The 7,914-nt window shown below is 39.8% G+C and overlaps 1 pseudogene across 1 annotated transcript; it reads right to left on the bottom strand.

Annotated features, from left to right (window-relative positions):
* Window positions 1-241: 241 nt before the first annotated feature.
* Window positions 242-1,373, bottom strand: LOC112619484 (annotated as a pseudogene). Its single transcript, XR_003118231.1, has one exon. The product of XR_003118231.1 is annotated as an actin, cytoplasmic 2-like (transcript).
* Between the last annotated feature and the right edge of the window lie 6,541 nt (window positions 1,374-7,914).

The raw sequence follows: 7,914 nt of genomic DNA on the forward strand, positions 1-7,914 counted from the left end.
AAGAGATGTACAGGGTATTAAACAAATACCAAGGGGAACAGTTAACTTGAATACAAGGTCAAAAAAAATCAGAGTTCTACAATCCAGTGCTGATATCAGATACAAGTTTCAAGGACAATTTCTTTGCAAAGGCTATTCCAGTTTTGTGAGGCTAGCATGAGGTGTATGCATTTGCCAAGGGCAAATTTATACTTCTGAATTAACCTATGCAGCAAATGCTACACATCTACTTGCAGTGCATTTAGAAGCATTTGTGGTGGACGATGGAGGGGCCCAACTCATCATATTCCTGCTTGCTAATCTACTCTGCTGGAAGGTGGACAGTGAGGCCAGGATGGAGCTACTGATCCAAACTAAGTACTTGCACTCTGGGGGCATGATGATCTTGATCTTCATAGTCCTGGGTGCCAGGGCAGTGATCTCCTTCTGCATCCTGGTGGCAATGCCCAGATACATGGTGGTGCCACTGGACAGCACCATTTTGGCATACAGGTCTTTGCGCTTTGCGGATGTCCATGTCATATTTCATGATGGAGTTGAAGGTGGTCTTATGGATGCCGCAAGATTCCATGCCCAGGGAAGCTGAAACAGCACCTCCGGATACCAGAACCACTCGTTGCCTATGGTGATGACCTGGCCATCAGGCACCTTGTAGCTCTTCTCCAGGGAGGAGGAGGATGTGCCAGTGGCCATCTTGTGCTCAAAGTCCAGGGAGACATTGCACAGCTTCTTCTTGATGTCACGCATGATCTCCTGTTCAGCCATGGTGGTGAAACTGTAGGTGCACTCGGTGAGGATCTTTATAAGGTAATCAGTCAGGTCCCGGCCAGCCAGGTCCAGATGCAGGATGGTGTGGGGGAGGGCGTAGGCCTCATAGATGGGTACCATGTGGGTGACCCCATCTCCAGAGTCCATGGCAATGCCATTGGTGCGCCCAGAGGCGTAAAGGGACAGCACAGCCTGGATGGCCATGTACATGGCCAGGGTGTTGAAGATCTCAAATGTGATCTTAGTCATCTTCTCTTGGTTGGCCTTGGGGTTTGGGGGGGCCTTGGTCAGCAGCACCAGGTACTCCTCTGGGGCCACATGCAACTTGTTGTAGAAGGTGTGGTGCCAGATCTTCTCCATGTTGTCCCACCCCATTGGTGACGATGTCATGTTTGATGGGGTACTTCGGGTCAGGATGCCGTGCTTAGTCTGGGCCTCATCACCCACATAGGAATCCTTCTGGCCCATGCCCACCATCACACCGTGGTGCCGGGGGCACCCAACAATGGAGGGGAACATGGCTCAGGAAGCATCGCCCCAGCAAAGCCAGTTTTGCACATGCCAGAGCCGTTGTCAATGAAGAGCACGGCGATTTCTTCTTCCATTGTGACTGACAGAGGAGGGGGGTGGTGGAGTGGTGGGAGAGCAGAGTGTGTGGGCTGGCGGCTGTGACTGAGACCCTAAGGGAAATATTTCTAACAGCTATACAATAAGATGAATTTCCTTAATTGTATTAGTCCGTTCTCATATTGCTATATAAAGAACTACCTGAGACTGGACAATTTATAAATAAAAGAGGTTTAATTGGCTCACAGTTCTACAGACTGTACAGGAAGCATGGCTGGGGAGGCCTCGGGAGACTTACAATCATGGCAGAAGGCAAAGGGGAAGAAGGCACATCTTACATGGCCAGAGAAGGAGGAAGAGAGCAAAGGGGGAGGTGCTACACACTTTTAAATAACCAGATCTCGTGAGAAATCACTCACTGTCATGAGAACAGCAAGGAGGAAATCTGCCCCCATGATCCAATCACCTCCCACCAGACCCCTCCTCCAACATTGGAGATTACAATTCGACATGAGATTTGAGTGGTGACACAAACCTAAATCATATCATTAATATATAACAAGTTTTAAAAATCAATTTAAAAGAGGCTAAAACAACCCAATTTAAAATGAACAAAGGACAAGAAAAGGCAGCTTACAAAAAAAGAAAAATGGTTCACAAATATTTGGAAATATTCTTAATTGTACTTATAATCAAAGAAATTCACATTAAAACAACAAAGTGCATTCTTACAAACCTATCTGACTGGCAGACAGATTTAAATCATATTGATAATCTCAGGGTTGCCAAGTATGTGACATAGTAAGAGCTCTCATACCCTGGAACAACCTACGTGAAAACCACTCTGACATTTTCTATAATGTGCACAAAAATATATGTTCGAGATATAACAGAATAGCACTGTTTGTGATTATAAGTAATAGAAAGCAACCCAAATAACCTATGCCTATGAATTGGGTGACTAAATTAATCCTGGTCCCTTCAAGCAGTGGGATACTACACAGCAGTCAGAATGAAGAAGCTTTCTCTGTGCTGATATGGAAAGTTTGCCAAGATATATTAAGTAGAACAAGATTGGAGGAGGTGGCCCAAGATAGTTAAACAGAACCCTCCACTGATTGTCCCTACTGCAGGAACACCAAAATTGAACAACTATCCACACAAGAAAGCACCTTCATAAGAACCAAAAATCAGGTGAGTGATCACAGTACCTAATTTCAGTGTCCTACAAGGAAAGAGGCACTCAAGAAGGTAGAAAAGATGGTCTTGAGTTGTCTACACCACTCATCCCCCATTCTCCAGCAGCACCTTGTGGTCCTGAGAGAGTCCGTGTGCTTGGAGGAGGAAGAGTGAACTGATTGTGAACCTTTGTATTGGAACTCAGTGCTGCCCTGTCACAGCCAAAAGCAACACAGGGCAGAATTCAGCAGGTTCCCATGGAGGAGCATTTGGACCAGCCCTAGCCAGAAGGAAATAATCCATTCCAGCAGTTGGAAACTAAGTGCCAGCTAGCCCCACCACTGTAGGCTAAAGTGCTCTGGGATCCTAAATAAACTTAAAAAGGCAGTCTCAGACACAAGGACTACCATTCCTGGGTAAGTCCTGATGCTGGGCTGGGCTTGGAGTCAGTGGATTTGCAGTGCATGCAACCCAGTGAGACACCAGCTGGGACAGCCAAGGGAGTGCTTAAATGACTCCTCACCCACCTCCAGGCAGCACAGCTTGTAGCTCCAGCAGAAACTCCTTTTGCTTAAGGACAGAAGAGGGGAGAGTAAGGAGGACATTTGTCTTGTAAATTGGATACCTGCTCAGCTACAGTCTGACAGGGTACCAGGGCAGAGTTCTGAAGCCTCCATTCTAGGACCTAGTTTCCAGGTAACATTTCTAGATCCACACCGGGCCAGAAGTAACCTCCTCTCCTGAAGGGAAGGACCCAGAATTCATCACCTGCTGAATAAAGAGCCCTTGGTCCTTAAATAAACATTAGCAGCAGCCAGGCAGTAGTTGCCACAAGCCTTGCATGAGACCCAGTGCCATGCTGGCTTCAGGTGTGACCTAGCACATTCTCAGCTGTGGTGGCACAGGAAGGGAATTCTGCTTGAGGTAAAAAGAGGGAAGAGTAAAAAGAACTTTGTCTTACAACTTGGATACCAGCTCAGCCACAGTAAAATAAAGCACCAAGTAGATTTCTAAAGTTCCCAATTCCAGACCCTACTAGCCCCTGGATGGTATTTGCAGGCCTACCCTGGGTCAGAAGGGAACCCACTGCCCTGAAGGGAAAGAGCTCAGGCCTGGCAGGATTCACCAACTCCTGGTGACTAAAGAGCTCGTGGACCTTGAATAAACATCAGGTAGCCAGGCAACAGTCACCACAGGCCTTAGACAAGACCCAGTACTATGCTGGCTTCAGTAATGACCCAACACAGGCTCTGTGGTGGTGGTCTTTGGAGTGCTTGTGTCACTCCTCCCCAGCTCCAGGCAGCTCAGCAGAGAGAGAGAGAAAGAGAGACTTCATTTGTTTGTTTGTTTGAGGGAGAGTGAGGGAAGAGAACAAGAGGCTCTGGCTGGTAATCCAAAAAATTCTCTCAGATCTTACTTAAGGCCACCAAGGCAGTATTTCTACAAGTCTGTAAGAGTCACAGCATCACAGGGCTTAGCATGCCTCCTAATGCAGTTATGGCTGCAGTGACCAAAGACTTAGAGCACAATACTCAATTCTCTTTGAATACTTGGAAAACTTTATCAAGAAGGACAGGTGCAAACAAGCCCAGACTTTGAAGATTAGAATAAATACCTAACTCTTCAATGCCCAGACATTGATAAACATCCACAAACATCAAGACCACCCAGGAAAATATGATCTCACCAAATAAACTGAATAAGGCACCAGCGACAAATTTCAGAGTGACAGAGGCAAGTGACCTTTCAGACAGAGAATTTGAAACAGCTGTTTTGAAAAAGCTAAGCAAAATTCAATATAACATAAGGAATTGAAAATTCTATCAGATAAACTTAGTAAGAGAATGAAGTAATTTTTTTTAAGTCAAGCAGAGATTCTAGAGCTGAAATATTCAACTGACAAGCTGAAGAATGCCTCAGAGTCTCTCAACAGCAGAATTGATCAGGCAGAAGAAATAATTAGCGTGCTTGAAGACAGGCTATTTGAAAATACAGAGGCAGGGGAGACAAAAGAAAAAAAGAATAAAAAGAATAAAGTACACCTACAAGATCTATAAAATAGTGCCAAAATAGCAAATCTAAGAGTAATTGGCCTTAAAGAAGAGGTAGAGAGAGAGGGATAATGGTAGAAAATTTATTCAAAAGATAAAAATGAAAACTTTCCAAACCTAGAAAAAGATATCAATATGCAAGTACAAGAAAGTTATAGGATGCCAAGCAGATTTAACCCAAATAAGACTACATCAAGATATTTAATAATCAAACTCCCAAAGATGAAGGATAAAGGGGGGATCCTAAAAGCAGAGGAAAGAAACAAATACCATACAATGGTGTTCTAGTACTCTGTCAGTAGACTTTTCAGTGGAAAGCTTATAAGCTAGGAGAGAGTGTCATCATAAATTTACAGAGCTGAAAAAAACCCTTTTATTTCAAAGTATACCCAACAAAAATATTCTTCAAACAAGAAAGAGACATAAAGACTTTCCCAGATGAACAAAAGCTGAGGGGTTTTATTAACATCAGATTTGATGTTTAAAAAAAAACACCAAAGAGAGTTCTTCAATCTGAAATAAAATGACATTAACAAGCAATAAGAAATCATCTGAAGGTATACAAAATTACTGTTAATAGTAAATACACAGACGACTATAGGATATTATAACACCATAATTGTGGTATGTAAAGTACTCATATCTTAAGTAGAAAGACAAAAATATGAACCAATCAAAAATAATAACTACAACAACTTTTTAAGACATAGTGTACTAAGACATAAATAGAAGCAACAAAAAGTTAAAAAGCAGGTGGAATGAAGTTAATCATTTTTATTAGTTTTTTGTTTGCTTGTTTTTACAATCAGAGTTGTCATCAGTTTAAAATGATGGGTTATAAGATGTTATTTGCAAGCTTCATAGTAGCCTCAAATAAAAATCCTACAACAGATACCCAAGAAATAAAAACATATGATCATAGAAAATTACTTTCACAAAAAGGAAGACAAGAAGGAGGGGAGAAAGGAAGACTACAAAACAACCAGAAAACAAATAACAAAATGACAGGAGTAAGTCTTTACTTATCAATAATAACAGTGAATGCAAATGGACTAAACTCTTCGATCAAAAGACAGAGTGGCTGAATAGATTAAAAAACAAGATTTTATGATCTGTTTCCTGCAACAAACATACTTCATCTATAAAGACACAGATAGACTGAAAATAAAGGAATGGAAAAAGATATTCCACGGAAATGAAAACCAAAAGATCAGGAGTAGCTGTATTTATATCAAACAGGATAGATCTCAAGACAAAAACTATAGAAAGAGACAAAGAAGGTTTATTATATAATGATAAAGAAGTCAATTCAGCAAGAAGACATAACAATTTTAAATATGTATGCACCCAATATTGAAGCACATAGATGCATAAAGCAAATATTATTAGAGCTAAAGAGAAATACATTCTAATACAATAGTAGCTGGAGACTTCAACACCCTACCTTCAGCATTGGACAGATCATTCAGACAGAAAAAGTCAACACAGAAGCATCAGACTTAACCTGCACTATGCACCAAATGAACCTAATAGATATTTATAGAACATTTCATACAACGGCTGCAGAATACACATTCTTCTCCTCAGCACATGGATTGTTCTCAAGGATTGATCATATGTTAGGTCACAAAACAAGTATTTAGAAACTCAAAAAGATTGAAGTCATATCAAGTATCTTCTCTCACCACAATGGAATAAAACTAGAAATCAATAGCAAGAGGAGCTCTGGAAACTCTACAAATACATGGAAATTAAAGAATATGCTCCTGAATGACCAGTGGGTCAATGAAGAAATTAAAAGAGGAATAAAAAAAAATCTTGAAACAAATGAAAATGGAAACACAGTACACCGAAACCTATGGGATACAGCAAAAGCAGCACTAAGAGGAAAACTTATAGCAAAAACACCTATATCAAAAAGCAGGAAAAACTTCAAATAAACAGCAAATGATATATTTTAAAGAACTAGAAAAGCAAGAGCAAATCAAACCTAAAATTAGTAGAAGAAGAGAAATAATAAAGATCAGAGCAGAAATAAATGAATGAGAAAGTCCCTAGCCAGAGTAATCAGGCAAGAAAATGAAATAAAAGGCATCCAAATTGGAAGGGGAAGTTAAGCTATCTCTGTTTGCCAATGATATAATCATATACCTGGAAAACCCTAAAGACTCCTTCAAAAGACTCCTAGATTTGATACACGAATTCAGTAAAGTCTCAGACTACAAAACCAGTGTATAAAAATAAGTAGTACAGCTATACACCGACAACAACCAAACTGAAAATCAAATCAAGAACTCAATCCATTTTATAATAGCTGCAAAAATTAAAATAAAATACCTAGGAATATACTTAACCAAGTAGGTGAGAGATCTCTACAAGGAGAATTACAAAACTGCTGAAAGAAATCATAGATATGACACAAACAAATGGAAACACATCTCACGCTCATGAATTGGAAGAGTTAATATCATGAAAATGACCATACTGCCCAAAGCAATCTACAGATTCAATGGAATTCCTATCAAAATATCAACATTATTTTTCACAGAATTAGAAAAAAAATCCTAAAACTCATATAGAACCAAATAAGAGCCCAAATAATTAAAACAATCCTAAGGAAAAAGATCAAATAGGAACCATCACATTACCTAAGTTCAAATTATACTACAAGATTATACTAATCGAACGGCATGGTTCTGATATAAAAATAGATAATATAGACCAATGAAACAGAATAGAGAACCCAGAAATAAAACTTAGTATTTACAACCAACTGATATTCAACAAAGCATACAAAAACATAAATTGAGGAAATGACACCGTATTCAATAAATTGTGCTGGGAACACTGGATAGCCACATGTAGGAGAATGAAACTGGATGCCTATCTCTCACTATATACAAAAATCAAATCAAGATGGATCAAAGACTTAAATAAAATACCTGAAACCATAAACATTCTAGAATAAAACTTAGAGAAAACTCTTCTGGACATTGGCCTAGGCAAATAATTTATTACTAAGACCGCAAAAGTAAATGCAACAAAAACAAAAATAAATAAATGAGACAAGATTAAACTAAAAAGCTTCTGCACAGCAAAAGAAATAATTACCAGAGTAAACAGACAACCCACAGAATGGGAGAAAATATTTGCAAGCTATGCATCCAGAAAGGAATAGCCATAATCTACAAGGAACTCTAACAAAGCAGCAAGAAAAAAAACAAAACACAAGAACACAAGTAATCCCATCAAAAATGAGCAAATGACATGAATAGACATTTCTCAAAAGAAGATACACAAATGGCCAACAAACATATGAAAAAATGCTCAACATCACTAGTCATCAGGG

Source organism: Theropithecus gelada, chromosome 2 (genome assembly GCF_003255815.1).
Source record: "Theropithecus gelada isolate Dixy chromosome 2, Tgel_1.0, whole genome shotgun sequence".
Lineage (NCBI taxonomy): Eukaryota > Metazoa > Chordata > Mammalia > Primates > Cercopithecidae > Theropithecus > Theropithecus gelada.